Source organism: Neomonachus schauinslandi, chromosome 9 (genome assembly GCF_002201575.2).
Source record: "Neomonachus schauinslandi chromosome 9, ASM220157v2, whole genome shotgun sequence".
Lineage (NCBI taxonomy): Eukaryota > Metazoa > Chordata > Mammalia > Carnivora > Phocidae > Neomonachus > Neomonachus schauinslandi.
In genome coordinates, this window is record NC_058411.1 from 30,550,580 (window position 1) to 30,569,050 (window position 18,471).

General features: G+C 45.0%; 1 protein-coding gene across 5 annotated transcripts in view; it reads left to right on the forward strand.

Moving 5' to 3' along the window:
* The window catches only part of SLC8A3 (solute carrier family 8 member A3), a 117,117-nt gene that overhangs the window by 67,461 nt on the left and 31,185 nt on the right, over positions 1–18,471 (forward strand). The gene's annotated exons all lie outside the window — the stretch shown is intronic.

The window sequence follows — 18,471 nt, forward strand, 5'->3', positions numbered from 1 at the left end:
AATGCCCATCTCACATGGATATTGTAGAGGAAAAACAGATAAAAGAAGAGAAAATGTTCTGAAAAATGTAAGCAGCCTCTACAGATGGGAATTATTTTTGTTGCTGTCACACACTGCCAGCCCCCAGGGCTTTGCTTAGCTGTACCTAGCTCAGATCTCCACCCCGCCAACAGCAGCAGGGGACAGTCTGTCTTCATCCTGAGCAAGGCTGACAAAGTGAGCCCTACTCGCCCCCACCCCAACCTCCCCATGCCCAGAAGGAGCATAGCTCAGACTGTCTCTTCCCTTATTGCCAGAGGAATGCAGAACCTAGAATTTGGGTCTCAGCAGGCGAGGGAGATAAAGAGATGGATTTTTCCCGCAAAAAATGTATTTTTGAGTTATTTTTACTTGTGGCTTCAGGTTTGAATGCAAGTTTCTGCAAGAGATAGAAGATCTCCCAATGGTGGGGACTATTTTATAATTGAGGGATGGAAAAAGAAACATCAGTTACCGAGCACCTATGTGACTGTTGGTCCTTCTTGCAATATAATATGGGCTTTATTATCTCCATTTTACAGCCTGTGTAACGTTTTCATAGTGGTGGCAGGACTAGGATTTGAATCCAGGTCTCCAAAGCCTCTGTCTTTCTACCACTGCCTCCTAACAGAGGGGAGGCCATGGAATAGGTGTCAGGGATGTCCCTTTCCAGTCAAGCAGACTGGGACGCTGCTGGGAGCTACTTATGCAAAGATCAGCAAGAAGGAAGCAGAGTTGGAGCTGGATGGGGCTCCTGGGCAGCTTGCCCATGCTGGCCCACATCGTCTGGCCAGCTGTCATCACCAGGTCTTAGACCAGGCTGGCTGTGTTCTACAGAGGCATCCTGGACATTGCATAAGCTGTGGGATTCTGTGAGGAAACAGTCTGTCAGATTTCACTGAGGTTCAGCCCAACTCGTTAGCTAGGGCAGATACCTAGGGGCATGTTCCAAGGGATGGAACAGGTTGGCAGGAGACTCAGGATCCATTTTCATAGCCAAAGGCTGAGGGGCTTTCTGAGCAGTGGCAGAGTGGAAAGTGTCTAGAAGCTTTGTTTGACAACTGAGCCAAGAGGAGAGGAAAGAGAGAAAGTGGATGTTGGATGCGGGATGGCTCACCTCAGCTCCTCGCTCTTGAAGCAGTGACCCTGCCATAGGCCATGTGTTTATCAAAGCAGAACTGTCAGCCCTGTAGTGGCCTCTGTTCAGAGAAGGGCCCGACATGATTCCCCTAGAAAGGACTTGACAACAACAAAATGCCACCATATGCGTTTTCTCATTTCATCCTCTCAGTAGTCCCATGAGGTATGTGAGGCAAGTCCCTCTATTTGGCACATGGGGAAAGCAAGGCCCAGAGAATTGAAGTTGCTTTCCCAGAGCCACACAGTTGGTAAACAATGTCCATCTCAGCTGTCTTCTCTCCCACCATGCAAATGGAAAGCCAACTGGGCAGCCATATATGGGCTCATTATTGTTTATGTATGCATGCAGTCTTCCTCATTTTGTCTTTCAGGGCTGTATCCTAGAAAAGCTAATTATTCTTAGTTAGACAATAAATAAGCAAGTAGTCAACATTTCTTTAGGACAGTTGATCAGATACCAACAGAAAAAACTTAGACCCAAATAGATGCTCAGAATGTGTATGGCGTCATCACAGTATAGCTCTAAGGTGTGACCTTCATACACCTATCATAATATGACTTGTGTTCACTCCTGCCTCAGTCCTTGATTTCACGTGACAACAAACATGATATTGGGCTTTGAATTAACAATAGCTAAGTTTATGGAGCCCCTTTTGAATGCCAAGCCCTGAGTCAGCAACTGGAGGAAGAGACATGAAGAAGGCAGTCAACATTACTTGAGAGGATTCTTTGGTTGCAAATAGCGGAAACCCAACTTGCATTCACTTTGGAGGAAGGGAGATTCATTGGATCACATAAGCAAAGCATGAGAATGGTAGTCTCAGGGATGACCACAGCCAGGCATTCAAATGCCTCCAGGATTCTTTCTTTCTTCTCCGTCCGTGCCAGCTTTCTTCATTCAGACTGGCTCCCTTCACTGGGCTGGAGACAGCTCCAAAAAGCCATCAGGATCACATCTTTAGCTTAAATATTGGGGGCAGACTGTCCCTCTTGTGTCAGAAATCACCCAGACCATTCACTCTGCCAGGGAGGTAGGTTATATAAGAAGATGGTGGCTTCCATTTCAACCACATGGTTAGAATTAGAAGAATGAACATACCCCAAAGCAGAGGGTTGAAAGAAGGAGGTTGATATTCTCGGTGACATATAATACCCAATCCCTGACTTTAAGGAGCTCTCAGTCTTGTGGGAAGTGTGGGCATGGACAAGTAAGTCAATAGCTATGACACAGTGTCCTAAGCTCTATGACATGAGAGCCTTGAGAGCCAGAGGAGGGGCATCCATGTGGGTCTCCATTGGAGTTAGGAGGGACATCAGGAAAGCTGAGGGACACTTGATGATGGGGAATCATCCAGATGTACAAAGGAGGAAGAGAATTCTAGCCAGAAATAAACATAGTAACAAAAATCCAGAAAGGGAGGGTGGTAAAGCCCTGATGTTAAGGACGGAAGAATAAGGCTCTTTGAAAATATTTGTGGAATTAGGACCACAAGATCTCTGAAAAGATATGGTTAGGGTAGAATCAAAGAACAACCTGAACAAAGTTTATGGGCTGGGAGATATTGGAAAGTAAGCAACGTGGCAAGAACTGCTGGCTTGAAAACTATCTAACGTGATTCTGTTTTAGATGATTTTCCTTTGGGAAGACAGAGAAAAATCTCAAATCATCCCTGTAACTAATGAGCTTCGCTGTACATATAAAACCTTGGTAAATGCAGTGATAAGGGTGATGGTGAGATAGACAAACTAGATCATGATGCAGTTTGTAACTAGTGGTTACTAAGTTGCTGTATCCTTCAGGTTGTACTTTAAAACATATTTTCAAAAATTAAAGGTCAGTTAAGATAAAAAAAAGTATTGAAGGAGGGAGATTATGTCGTCTCAAGTTGAAAAGGAACATAGGAGATGTTGACTCAAATGATCAAAAGCACAAAGCTGCCCCCTTAGGATTCAAGGGAATGGTGTGCGACTCAGAAATCAGATATGTGCAGAGCAATATGGAATGAGATAGACACCAGACATTTAGAAGATTGGCACTGATCTAGGATTTTTAGGCTCCAGCTTAAGAAAATAAAATGAGATCTAATGAAGGCGAGTAAAAGTCAAGGGAGTGTAAGATTAGAGAAAGTGAGGAATTAGAGATTTGTAGGAAGCAAGGGGTGGGGGGAGCAGGCAGCTCCTCTCCCTCTCCCCTCCCTGTTGCTAAAAAGTGCATTTGCTTTAGCTGAAATGACTGTAAGGCAAATTTTTGTTTTAAAAAAAGGAGCTGTTTTGTGCTGACTTTCATCATCAAATCAGACTTCTGCTGCCATAAAATAAAACCTCATAATAGAATGAATAGAAAGCTTGATACCCTGCAGAAGGAAAGATGGCAGCTCACTCAATGCCATGCTGGGCATGTTTGTTCACAAGCCATGCGTCTCCTGCTGGGAGTTGTAGCTACTGCCCAGCCGTTCACATTTTCATTGCAGCTGTTTTCTGCCCATTCTGAGGTTAGTGAAATCCCTCACCCATCAAACTGAGCTTTAGCCCTTAGCCTAAGAGTTAATAGCCTGGAGCCCAGGGGCCTTTAGGAGATCAATGCTGGTTTTTCATAGGGTCTTGTGAACCCCCTGAAATTGTATACAGAATATTGTGTTGGAGTGTGTACATTTTTCTGGTAAAAAGCATCTAAATTATCAGAGCAGTTCATGATCCCCAAAGGGCTAAGACCCATTCCCTAGAACAAAGAAAGTTTTTGCTACACATAGATACTTCCAGAATGTGACCAGGGCAACTCATAAGACTGGGATGCAGTTCCATACTTCAACAGCGGGTCTCCTTCCAGCTGTACAAACTCATCAAGGACATATTGGAGTAATTCTACATGGAGCAAAAATTTAGTACAGTGAATGTATTTAGAATAAGGACCACTATATACAAGTTCTTTCAAAAGACCAAAGACTCTGTCCTGGATAGGAAAGTACATTCTCAGATTCATGAAGTGCTCGTGTATTTATATTTCAAACCTAAAAAATAATCGTGATTTCACTAAATAAAATCTTTATACTTGATTAGGAAAATGTTAGCTGATTTGGGGTCCTCGGGGTAAAATGTAGTCCTGGTAAAGTGCCAGGGCACTGTTATTTCACCCACTAACAGGGCTGAGCTTTTGGGATCGGCAGGTCGGCATAAGGATGTGCCCATGTTATGTGATATGTTTAAGGACTCACAAGTAGTCACTGGAAATGAAGAAGAAGAAAGTTCAGAATACAGATTTTGTGTGAACAATCAACTTAAAGGAGGCAGGAGGGAGAGTGAGCAAGAATATGTCTGGTAAGATGTGGATGGATCAATAGCCAGTCAATGTGTTGATCAAAGAAATTATCTTTGGGGGGAAAACAGTAGAAGCCAATTGAAAAATAAGCATCATGCCTCATAAAGCAGCCTACAGAAGTCACAATAGCCTGATTGTGTGATGAGGCAATTAACAGCTGGAGTTAGCAAAATATGCTCCAAAAAGAGAAATGGTCGTTAGGAGGAGGAAAAAACAAACAAACAAACAAACAAAAAACAGCAGATCTTTGAAGTCAGAAACAATGGAGACAATTATTCAGAAAATTAAGAGATTAAAAACCTCGCTTTAGACCTGAATTATCTGGATAACTGGAAAAACTTCCTACATGAAGAAGTCTCTGTCAGCTGCTCTTTTCTCTCAAGTCTGTATTGAAGATACCATCTATGCAGAAGGCTTCAGAGATGTGTTCTTTGAGCCCAAATCTGTGACTCTTGGACCCTGTTCCTTTATGCTAACCATAATCTCCCAGTCAACATGCCCACATTGAAAGCTTCATTTTCATTCACCAAAACCAACTCCTTCTCCTTTTCTGGAAGTTCCCTCTTTCTGTCCAGTGTGCCATCATCCCCACCTCCGTCACCCAGTATGAAACCTTAAATTTATCTTTTATTTTGCCTGACCTCTCATTTCTGTATTCAAAATGTTTTTCTCGTGCATCTTTTCTTCAATCATTCATTTGTTTATTTGTTTATTTCGCAAGCATTCGTGAGCTCCTGCTATGTTCTGGAACCTGTGCTTGGTGCTGGGGATAGTCTGTAAACAAGAAATTTCAGCTGAGCATGAGAAGTGTCATCACAGAGCAAGCACAAGGTGCTGTGGGACAATGACATGAGAGACCCACCAATCCAGTCTAGGGAGGTTGGGAAAAGCGTCTCAGAAAAGAGATCAGTGTCTGAGATCAGGAGAATATGTGGGAACTGGGGAAAAAAGAGGGCAAGTAGCCTCAGTCCAGAAACGGGCCTTTTACAGCATGCCAAAAAGTTTGGAGGACAGTGAAGAACCATTAAAAAGAGAAGGGGGGGCCTAATGAGATATGCAGCTTGACCAGATGGCTCTAGCTGTGTTCTAAGAATGAAACTGAGTGGGTATGAATCGGGTCACAGAGATGGGTGAGGAGACTGTTAGGGGAATCCAGGCCAGAGGTGGCTAGTGAATAAGTTTTAGAGGAGATGGCAAGAAGGAATTGTATTCACGAACTATAAGAAGGGCGAAACAGCAGGATCTGGTGCCTGACTGGAAGTGAGGGTAGTCCAGAGAGGGAGCCAGGTTGCAGGAATGAATGCATGGCGGTGTGATCCATTGGCATGGAGATGAAAGAAGAAGAGATGGCTTTGGTAAAGAAGATGGTAAGTTCAGCTTTGGGATGTGTGAACTTGTGTGTGTTATTTCAAAGATGGAGCAATTCTAGGGGATGAGAAAACTCAAGGTATAGGCTTGAGAATGGGTGGCTGAAGTGGTGGTAAAAGTCATTAAAGATGTCATGGTCAGTGGATCGAGGGGCAAAGATTAGTCATCTTTTGGAGCCGCTAACATCACCCAGGATGCTGGTGGGAAGAGTGTGAGCCAGGTACCAAGGTCTTCAGTGTTAAGGCAAGTGATCCATGTGTCAGCAGACCGGGACAGGAAACAGCAGGAAAGGGGTCTATAGCCTGCTTGGGAAAGAGACCATTACGTGAGGGTGGCAGGAAGGACAGAACTATCCCAGATGATGTAGCTCTGAGCAGTTATGCCTCTCAGCCAACCCTTGGTAAAGAAATAGCAGTATCCAGAGGAAGTGGTAGGTACTGGCATTCCCAGAAAACTTGCCCAGACGGATTCTATGCCCAAGGGACTCCTGTCTAGATGAGGGGCTTTGTTAGTTCTCAAAACATCACCAACCAGATGTATAAGACATTACCCACTGGCTCCCACAACCCTTCTGCTCTGGCCACATGGCCTGCCCATGGTCTGCTGAATACACTTTGCATTTTCCTCTTTGAATGCCACACAGCTTGTAAGTTTTTTCTTCACTTCACCTACCTGAACCTTACGTATTCCTAATGATCAGCTCCATCCCAGCTCTTCCAAGAACATTTTAATACCTACCAAGTAATTATTCTCTCCACTGACTGCACACTTCCTATAGTACCTGTTCTATAACTATCAAATACAACATATATTGCTATCTCTTGGTGGGCATAAAATCTGACGTATACTCTGTCAGTTTCCAGCCCACTTCCCTGCTAATATAGATGAACTATGAGCATTTGCTTCCAAATGGTTAGTTAATTTCCCACTTGGAAACTACATGGGTTGCAAAGTTCTGGCCCTTGTGTTTCCTGTGTATAAAGTAGGGATGACAGGCTATACATGGAGCTCAAATTCCATGAAGCAAAAGCATCGGCACTGAATTATTTTTTTTTGCCTTTTAGCTCTTGTAACAGTTGTTTTGAATTTGTTTGATTTGCCTCAAGAGCCAAAATTGTGAATGGCAGCTCAAGTGATTTTTCTGTACATCCAGAAAATAGAATTGAGTATTTGATAGAGAGTAACCGCTTAAGACGGGAAAGGGAGGAGATTGTAGCAGTCAAGATATTTTTTACAGCAGAGCAATAAAAAAAAAAAAAAGTGAAGATAAATGAGCTCGAGTGGCAAGTGTCTGAGCCTGTTGGACGCAGGCCCCTGTGGCCAATGATGGACAGTGTTTATATGACTGCTGGGCCATCGATAGATAACGGAGATAGATAAGGGGCATTCTTAGGAAGGTGGTTCTCCTTCAGAAGGCCATCTGCCTGTCTGCCAGCTCCTTATTCTTCATTCAACTGTTTTCCTTTTCTCATTTTTATGATGGTTCTCCTGGTAATACTCTAGCTTGGACTTTGGCCAGGACATGTGGACATAGGAATGATCCTGAATTCTTTTTCCCTTTGGGTAATTGTAATGACTTTAAAAACTTGTTAGATGGCTAGCGATCCTTGGAGAATTTTTGTTTTCTTAAATAATCATTGAAGACGGTGAGGCCTGTGCATTGGAGAGTGGGCACCTGTGGAAGGTGACAGCAACAGCCCCCAGACTCCCGTCACTCAGGACTTTTGGAACCGCGGGTGGCTCCGGCACTCCTGACTGAGCACCGGCTCCGTGTAGTAGCTCCGTGTAGTAGGGGGTCTGGGTGTTGCATTCTGATTCATTCTCAGCAAGATGTGGATACAAACACATACCCAGAGTGAGGGCTTGGTGTGGCTAGTCTTAAGCCAAGGGAACTAGAAAATCTTATCTTACTGTTCTTGAAACTCCAGAATCTGGGGGGGGGGGGGGGGAGGGCAAGACACACAAACATTCAGTCCATAACAGGGCAGAGTGCTAGTCCCTGCCTCGTTCAGTTGTAATGAGGGTTAAGTGAGATGTGTTGAAAGCACTTAGCATGGTGTCTGCCACGTAAGGAGCACTCGATAAATGTTGGTTGAAAAGAAGCCAGAGAGACCCGAAGGTGATAGCGGATGACAGAGGCCACTATCTCCTTCTCTCTCAGTGGAAAGCAACTTTTTAATTTTTTTTTTCAAGATTTTATTTATTTATTTGACAGAGAGAGACACAGCGAGAGAGGGAACACAAGCAGGGGGAGTGGGAGAGGGAGAAGCAGGCTTCCCGCGGAGCAGGGAGCCCAATGCGGGGCTCGATTCCAGGACTCTGGGATTATGAGCTGAGCCGAAGGCAGACACTTAACGACTGAGCCACCCAGGCGCCCCTGGAAAGCAACTTTTATTATCTCATTTGAAAAGCAGTATACTATGGGGACTGGGGAGCTAGGCTATCTCGGTCCCAATTCTATCTCTGTCATTTATCAGCTGTGTGACCTTAGGCAAGTGACTTAACCACCCTGTGCCTCAGTTTTATCATCTCTGAAAGAGGATAATGAATAAAATAATAGTTTCTACCCTGCTGGATTATGGAGATTTGTTAAGTTAGTACATGTAAGACACTTGAAACAATGCCTGGAACCTATTAAATGATATATAAGTAATAGGTGTTATTATGAAATGATGTGTGGCTTGGGACCTATAGGAACTTCCAAGTCCTTCCTAGTTTCATAAGTCAGACTGAGTTTGCAGTGTAAATATCTGCTTACATTTCTGCCTTCCCCCATTGGACTGTGAATTCTCAGAGAGTAGGCAAACTGTTTTTTATTTATCTCTGTGTAGCTTGCCATCTCTATTATGATGCCTGACTGGGTGCCAAACACAATACTGGGCATATTGTAGGGATTTGGTCAATGTGGGTCAGTGTGGGTGGGGAGCTGGGCAGGTTAAAGGGGAGAGAAGGGTCTCAGGGGCATCACACTAAATAGTCACCTACACAAACTACAAACATTGTTATGCAGGAGAAATCAGGTCAACATTTCACCTTCAGTGTCAACACCAAAAAAAGCCTAAGGAGGAAGGAAAGAGAAAATTATAATCTGCTTTTTGCGTTTTATTATTGTTATTATTATTACCCTATGGTTTTGGGTATGTGTTGTATGCTTCATTTCGTGCGTGGAGAATGGAGTGCCAATCCACTCTCTTTCCCAAGACTAGAACTGGGGCAAAATAGCTACGGACAGGAATCTATACACTGTGAATATGGCCAGGTCTTCTTCTAGGTCACTCTTTCTCAAAGTTTGTAATCTGCTTTGTGCCAAGCTCCTTGAGGTAAAAAACAATGTCTTACTCATGTTTGTAACTCCTTCAGCCCCTAACGCCTATCACACGCTTTGCCCGTAAGATGCTCAATAGCCATGGATAAATGGATTGAGTTTCTGGAGTCCATGAGGGCACTCACTCCTCCCCTCCCTGTCCCCCCACCCCACACAGTTTGTCTAGTCACGTCTTCCCTTCCATCGTCCACCTTATAAAACACGTGAGCATCTCCCAGGCATCTTCTTCCTCCATCCTTGTACTGACATGTCCACTGCTCTTCGTCTCCCATTTCAAACATTTTATTTATTTATTTTTTATTTTTTATTTTTTTTTAAAGATTTTATTTATTTGCGAGAGAGAGAATGAGAGACAGAGAGCATGAGAGGGAGGAGGGGCAGAGGGAGAAGCAGACCCCCCGCTGAGCAGGGAGCCCGATGCGGGACTCGATCCCGGGACTCCAGGATCATGACCTGAGCCGAAGGCAGTCGCTTAACCGACTGAGCCACCCAGGCGCCCCCATTTCAAACATTTTAAATGTCATTTGGGAAACAGAATTCTAGAAATCTGGAGCCCGAAGTCACTTTAGACCCTGCAATCCAGTTTTCTGACCTGAGGCAGGTCCCTAATGTCTCTCCCCAACTCCATTTCTTGTCTTCCTCAGTGAATATTTTCTGGAATTGCTAATGCCTAATTGGAACTCAGAAAATATTCCATGCTCCACTCTCTTAATGCCACACTCCTGGACACCACATTCCCTCTGGAGACTGAACACTGGAGAGAGATGGAAAAGTACTTTGAAAATGTGTGCATGTGAGGAAAATGCTAAGTGTTCTGTCTGATGGCTTCAGTGACAAGTTTGCTTCTTTAGAAACTTGACTAGACAGAGTGTGAGGAAAAAATGAAAAGGCAGTAATGTATTAAGCTTGGCTGAATAATGGCCAGCAGGGTGAAAAGATAAGATAACCACCCACCCACAGGATTTCTATCCTCCAGCCCAAAAAGGTTGGCAACAAGCATTGAATCTACTCTTAATGGAGGGTATGCTTGAAAAGTAACTTTACAGCCACTTGTAGGAAACAGGATAGGGAAGTTTGCGAAATAGAGAAGATGCCTAAGCATGCGGGATACCACCTCCATCTTGGAAAATAGCCAAGATGATACAATCTTATTCAGGATCATTTAATTAAAACAAATTCAGCAATTAATGTCAGTATTGCTGTCAACAATCACAACAGCAGTGGATAGATATTGAGCAATTTGTGCTAAGCAACTTGCAGGAGGATGTATCACTTAATCCTCATGCCATCCTCTTACAAATGAGAAAATTGAGGCTTTGAAAGGTGATTTTCCCAATGTTATCCAGTTATAAGTGCCAGGGCTGTGACTCAGACACAGAGCAGTTTAACAGCAACATCTCTGCTTTTCTCTCCTTTGTAGTAATATGCCCAGTCCACTGAAGTGGATCATCTTAGTACACTGCTTTTGTTACCTTCAGAATGCCCAGGTATGGATTGGGTAAACCTTGGCCTTGTTATCTGAAGATGTGAGCTTAATCCAAGCAGTGCTATTTACCAGCTGTGTGGCCTTGGGTAAATCCCTTCATTCCTCTAGGTCTCAATTGCCATACCCCCCAAATATGAGTGATTGTAACTACATGGACCTCACTAGGTTGTCGTGAGGATGAAAGGAAATAACTCTGTAAACAGAAGTGCCCACGGCAAATTCAAAGAATTACTGGTACTCCCTCTCCTTCAGGTATTGGAAGTTGGTACTAGGCAGCTAGGAATGCAAAACATGGCCAGTTGTCTGCTGTCTGGTGTTATCATTAATTTTGGCTCTTCTCCTTCTCTTCCTTCTCCAAAACTTAAGACATTTGCCAGCTGCCTTTCCAATAGGATTTTGTTTTCCTTTGGTAGAGAGGAAATGAACCAAAACTAACCCCATAATTCCATTTTCAGCAATAAGTAGAGTGGGGTCCCTGATAATTGCCCTGCCTACCCCACAGGATAGTGGGGAAACTATTGAATGGTCATGCATGAAAGAGCATTTTGTCAACTGTAAAGGACTATCCAGAGAGAAGATATCTCAATCAGAGGGCTCCATGCCTGAGGGATGGATTCTTGGAAAATGCATAACTGTACATATGTGGCCAGAATCTGAGGGACGTGCTGGGGAGAGGAGCCAGGTCAGTTTCCAAAATGGCACAGTAGAAACCAGTCATGTTGAATCTGAATCTCAGAACACTTTAGAACTAGAACCAGCCAACTTTCTTTGGACGACGAGCTGGGATAATGAGTTAAGGCTAGGTCACGTCTCCTCCCTGTCCTTATCCTCCTTTCCCTCCTATTTATCTTTCCTTAGACCCAGGACAAATGATAAGTAGAAGAGATTATGATCCCAGGGAATAGTGCAAATGGGAAAAGAAAGAATGTATTCAAGGATGTTTCCCCCTATCTTCAAATTGCACAGAAGGCTGGTGAATTCAGGCTGTCCATTCTTACCTCCCTTTGTACCCATAATTCCTTGGCCTCCTTCAATTTTGGTTTCCCTTGTTTCAACTTCCTGTTCCTGCATGAATGCTCAGTGGCTCAAATTAACCTCACTATGCCAAGTGCTGGAGAAAAAGAGAGATGTATAGCATGGCCATGCCCCCATAGAGCTCACAGGACAATAAAGATGGGAGAAGACAGAGGTTGTGGGTATTGGGTGCCAAGGGGTTCCTACAAACTGGAAATGGGACCAGGTTTGAAGAGGGAGTAGCCCACAGGGGAAGTCACTGGGGAAGGTTTCTGGAGCAGATGGAACAGCGGCTGTGCCTTAGAGGCAGGACTTACATAATAAATGTATTGTAGTCCTTTGTTGTTGGGGGTTTTTTAAAGACATTTTAAAAAAGACTTTAAAAATGCAACCTGCTGAAAGATCAGGAAGCAGAAAGGGAAAAAACTGGGTAAATAACCTTCTTGGAGATATTCCTTCACTTTCCTAGTACTGGATTACCGCAAAACATCAACTAAGTAGGGATCATTCCCCCCAAAATTGGGAAAAAATGGAAATAATTTGAGATTGAAAAAAACCTCATCATGAGAACTTAGTTGGACTTCATACACTTACTTTATGGGTTCATTTTGGGTAAGAATATTCACAGGCCTTGGCATCAAACCGCTGGGATCAAATCCTGGTTCTATCACTTACTAGCTGAGTAACCTTGGGCAAAATTACCTAACTTCTAATAGTCTTAGTTTCCTTACCTGCAAACTAGAAATTCTAATAGTACCTGGGGTCCTGGGATGGATTAAATGAGTTATTTGTGTAAAGCAGTGTCTGGCCCAGAGGAAGCTATTACTTATAGAGAAGGGGGGGCATCGTTTGGTCTTCAGCACATAGGGGAGCTAAAAACCTTAGTTTATTCTTGACTGCCTCCTTCAACCACATCATCAGGACTTCCTTCCTTTGTCATATAGTTCTCCCAACCCTTCAATGGTGGGAAATCAGTGAGTGGGCTTTCATGCCCCTGTATATTTTTCCAGACTTTGTGCTTGGCCAGTAAGTCTATTTTCAGCCCAAATCTCACATGCCCCTTTGGGACTTTTCACCTGATAAACATTCCTCCTGTGCTCTTGAGTATGGTATCCACTCTCTCAACCCCTACCCAGAGCTTCCTTGCATGTATATCTGCTCTGTTAGGCATGATGATGACCTCACCAAGGTCAGACAATGGCTGTGATTTCATCTGGACCCTGATGACCAGTTTGTAGGCTAGAGCCCAGGGCTTAGCAACTGGCCAAGGCCCAGAGGGCAGTTGAAAAGCAAAAAACAGTCCAGCCTGATTGCTTTGAGATGCCTGATCTTAGGCTGCTCTAAATGAGCTTGAGGAATCAAACAGGAAAAGAGAAAGAGATCATACTGTTATGTCCCTTCTCCTAGTTTTTTGACTCAAGAGTTTGCTAGTTTACCTCCAGTTAAATTAGTGTTTATCAGAATCTTCTGGGATCTACTGAATCAGAATCTGGGATTGGGACCTGGGAAGCAGCACGTTTACAGCTACCCCAGATATTTGTAATATGGGTACTTCCACGACTACACTTTGAGAAGGGCTGCCTAAAACTTTCTCTCCCTGAGTGTGAGACTGGAAGGAAAGGTTGTCCAAGAGGGAACCTCCACTTCAACTACAGCATCTCTGCTTTTGCCTGCTGTGCTTGGTTATACTTCACCGTAGGCTTCCTTCTTCACACAAATTTTCTTCAGCTTTAAAAAATTGTTTTTGAAAGCCATTGGTATGGAGAGAACATTAGATTTGGAGTCCAGGTGGCCTGGGTTCAAATCCCTGCTCTGCCATTTACCAGCTGTGCGACTTGGGCAAGTTGCCAACCTCTCTGTGTCATTTCCTCATGTAAAGCTAATTCTACTTCACCAGGCCATTTGAAGGATCCAGTGAAATGTTGTGTGAGTAGCAGCTTTAGGAAAACTGGCTTATTCTACAGTGCAAGCTTTTATCATCAGCTTGGAGCCTGCCATGTTCACATTCAAATCCAGTGAGTACATGGAGTTTTGCTTATGGATAGAGGAGACTTCTCTTCCTTTCTGCCCTTGTGTGACTTTGGTTCCCCCTATGGACTGAATCCATGACAATCCTGGGCTGTAATGTGGCTCCACTGAACTCTGTTGTTTTTTCCTCCAAGCCCTCAGACTGAGTGGGACAAGAGTTTCCCCCACATTCAGCAGCAAGAAAGGGGACTTTCTTCTTGGGAAGGAGTCTGGTCTGAGCATCTTCCAAACTCCAACATCATGATGTCGTTCCTCTGCCCAGCCCCATTTTCTGTCTCTGGACTTAATTGATAAAGAAACCATTCGAGGAAGGCTCCAGGAGCTAAGGCTGTGCCTGGGCAGCAGAATGAACAATTTTCAACAGTCATTCTTCTTTATCTCCCCTTTTCTTAAGAACCTTTACTGGGCATTGCCTCCTCCTATCTCCCTGGGGCACCTCCTGATGATGGAATGCACAGGTAAGGGTTCTTGGAGAGCGCCCGCTCACTGGGAGCAGTCCCCAGCCAGATCCACCCATCTTCATGGCTGAGCTCCATCTTTCCTTTCAGGCTATCCTCCCCCTTCCCTCTCTGCCATCACCATAGCAACACAGTGGTGTAAAAGATAAAAGAGCTAAGGCATCTAAATATAGTCTGAGTCTCAACACTTCCAGCATGGAGCCTAAAACCTAGGGGGTGACAGCTAGAAGCATCCAAAGGATGAGTGGCAGCCAGGAGGGAGGATGAGTCAAAGGAAGGGTCGAGGATAGAAGAGAAAGGCAGGGAACAGTGATTTACTGAGCCTGCTGCCTGTGTCTTCTCATTTAGGCTGCACACTACCCGATGTGGATGCTATCATCTCCGTGTTACTGCTGAAGACACAGAAGCTCAAAGAGCTAAGGAAGTTGGCCAAGGTCACACAGCTGTAAGCATTAGAGCTAAGAATTTAACTCAAGTGTCTGGGACCCCAGAGTTTATGTGTTTTTCCCGCCATATCACAAATGCAGATGTAGGTGAGAGAGCTTGTTGGGGATACTGGACTTTTTGGGAAGGTCATATAACCAAGCTGAGGGCAGAGCTCCACTAAATCATTGGATGGGATTAGACTTAGTGTGATGGAAACCGGGAGGAGAGGGAAGATATATGACTTCTACCCAAGCAGCCCCTATGTCTTCCTTGAGGGCCGAGGGGAACCAGAGGGAGTACTGGTGAGACAGCTTTTTCTAGGTGCATGATGACACAGAACGGGAGTGGAGGCCTTTATCATGCCCTAAAACGGAACTTAAACCGGTAAAACAAAGGGCATGATTAGAAGCTGTAAACCACAGATGACTCACACCATCACTCATTCCCTCATTCAGTCACTCCACAAATATTTTTATTATGCACCGGACATGTGTTCAACTCTGGAGATATGGACACAAGTAAAATGACTACAGCCCTAACCCTCCTGAAGCTCAGGACAGTGGGGAAGACAAATAAGGAAAGAATTACACACTCGATTGATTTTCTTTACAACTGTGACGTGGACAATGAGTACATAACAGAAGAACATCACCTCTCTGATGGCATCAGTGGAAGGGAAATACAGAAGCTCTTACAAATGAAGAAAACCCACTTGCTCAGTTTTAAAGGTGATGTGCATTTTCAAGGTGAACAGGGAGGCTGTCCTGGTAGCTTAGCCTTGACCACGGGCCTATGTGGTCAGCGTACCCTGTAGACCCCATTCCCTGCTTTGTACCTTCATTATAATCATGAAGTCCATACAAACAAGGTTTTAAAAACTCAACAAACTAGAGCCAGATGAAGTCTGACGGCAAGGAAGTGTATCGTGTCTTCTTCCTACAGCTCTTAGTATCACAGGAGTGAAACCGAGTGTGTGGTGTGTAGACAAGATGAGTCAAGCTATGGTATTGGCTCCTGAGGGTTTGTGGGAGCTGCGCTGGGAAGTGCCTGTGAATTAAGCAGGGGCAGGAGGGGAGGCAGAAGGCATCAAAGTGAATTTCTATGGATCCAGAGCTTTTCCAAACTCCCTGCAAGGCAGCCAATCTGGGGGCTGCTGTATGAATGAGTTAGAATTAGATAATACAGTGTGTGGGGAGCCCTTTAGTTCTTCAGAGAAATGCTGTCTAAATACATAGTGTTCGCATCACGGATAATGATACAGTACTCTATTTATGGCGCTCTGCTCCCTACCTGTCTGCTCTTGCCCAGGGATGTGGTACAGATGAATGGGCAAGGTCTGGAGAATGTGCTTCAAAATCCTTGATGGGGCGCCTGGGTGGCTCAGTCGTTAAGCGTCTGCCTTCGGCTCAGGTCATGGTTCCAGGGTCCTGGGATCGAGCCCCACATCAGGCTCCCTGCTCGGCGGGAAACCTGCTTCTCCCTCTCTCACTCCCCCTGCTTGTATTCCCTCTCTCACTGTGTCTCTCTGTCGAATAAATAAAATCTTTAAAAAAAAAAAAAAAATCCTTGATTAAAGGCCCTCCAGGCAGATGTAGAGTTTTAAATGTATTACATTACTGTCATTGTTGGTGTGTTTTCTTTTATCACTCCGGAGTGTCGCGGCCTTCTGTTCCAGGTGAACAACTCTGCCTGCCTGTGGCATGCCCTGAAAGGCATTGGGAAGGCAGCAACCCACGGATGGGCAGTATACACAAACAGGTTTTTAACTGAGGTTCCAGAGGTGCGCTGGGCTGGCGCCTGTCAGCTGGCCCGAGCCTCTCCGTGAACCCAGGCTTTCCACCGCGAGGGCAAAAGTGTGGGCATGTCGCGCTCGAAATGAGTATTGACTACAAACCTTCTGGCCCCGGACAGGGTTGAGAGGTGGCAACTGGAGGAAAAGCAGGTATGTAATGGAAGGGAAACAGACTCTCTTCCACCGCCAAGCCTGGTTAGGCCACCCAGCCAGCCCCACAGAGGGAGGCAGCAGGGTTGGGAGAAGTCACTGAAGTGGGGGCAGGGTGGAAAAGGAACTTGAGAGATGGGCACTGATTGGGACTACAAAGTCAGATTCTTGCATCTCTGGTAAAAGGAAAGGGTGGGGATGGGGGGGTTGTCCGTCAAGAAGAACAGCCAGGATCAGGCTCGGTGGAAGTGAATTCGAATGCTGCCTTCACTTACTTGACCTCTTGTGGAGAACTTCTCCAAGGTTGAGGAGTCTTCAGTACACAAACTGGTACCATTGCTTCCTCCACAGCAATCAAACAGGACCCTTGAGGGTGTCTCTTCATGAAAGATGGGATGGGATGAAAATAGGCAAATGAGCAGCCTCATCAGCCCCCCTCTGCGCTCCTACCCCAGGGGAGAACAAAGAGCAGTGTTGGATAGTAGGCAGGGTGACCCTCTGAAAGGCATGCGCTAACACTGGGCAGCAGGTGCCGCGGAAGGATGATCTCCATTGGGGAACAGACTTCCTAAGACAGGCTAAGGTCACTGTGCAGTGCTGTGAAATGAGGAGCGGTGTCGAGGAGATTCAAACCCTCTCCAGGCATACCCTTTTGTCTATAATTGTTCCTCAGGCCAACCGTGGAACTCAGAAAATGCCCTGCCTGGTCCCATACCAGCCCTTGCCAAACTCCCAACCATCTCGCCCTCTTCTGACCTGATCCTGGAGACTAGGGAAGGAGGAATCCTTCTACTGGTGGCTCTGGCTATTACTTAAACAAGTAGACCATCACAGAATTAAGTCACATTTTGGACTGCTTATTTCATGCCAGTTCCCATGCTCCAAGTTTTACTTCATTGTCTCAATTCTCTCAAAAACCTTATGAGGCAGGTTTTATTATTACATCCATTTCAGACAAGGAAACTGAGACTCGTAGAGATGAAGTAATTTGCCGCAAGTCCTAAAACTCTTACACCCGGAGTCCAGATATCTCTGACCATAGGGCCCGTGCTCTGAACCACTAATGACAATGAATAATGATGTTCATGGCACCAGTCACCGGAAGGAACCGTGGAGAATACACTTCAAGGAAGCCATGAGTGAAGTATTGAAGTGACAGCAGAGCCAGGTTCTTCTAGCCAAGGTGACTCCTTTTGGGCATGTGTTGAAGGCTGGGAAGGGAGTTTGGACTTGTTTGGGAGGGGAAAGGAGAGGGATTAAAGTGACCTTTTCATAAAAGTAGCCCAGGGTCGCCCGGGTGGCTCAGTCGGTTAAGCATCTGACTCTTGATTTTTGGATCGGGTCACGATCTCAGGGTCATGAGATGAGTCCCGTGTCAGCTGTTGTGCTGGGCGTGGAGCCTGCTTGAGAATCTCTTTCCCTCTCCCTCTGCCTCTCCCCCCCTTAAAAAAAAAAAAAAGAGTAGCCCAGTAACTGGGCTCTAAAGGGAGTTGAGTTTTATGGGCAAGAATGGAGTCAGGGAGACCAGCCACAGCTCTGGCCCAGCACCCGGACCAGTATAAGGCTCTGCAGTCAGTCCCTGGTTCGAATCCTAGCTCCCCCACTTAGTCTACTGTTCATTCAGTCCCTGAACAAACATAGTGGGTACCATCTCTGTGCCGGAGATAGTTCAGGTGCTGGTAAATGAGATAGTCACAGTTTCTGCCCTCATGGAGCTTGTATTAGGTTGGGGGAAACAGACGATGCACAGATAAACAAATAAATAAACAAGTTAAAACAAACCAGGGAGATTTGATGGAGAAGAGCTGTCCAATCACATTGAGTGGACAAGGAAGTAACAGGTAAGCTGAGACATTTTTAAAGGACCTGGTCTTAAGAATATCTAGAGGAGGAGAGCTCCAGGCAGAGGAAAGAGCTATTGCAAAGGACCCAAGACAGGAATGAGGTTGA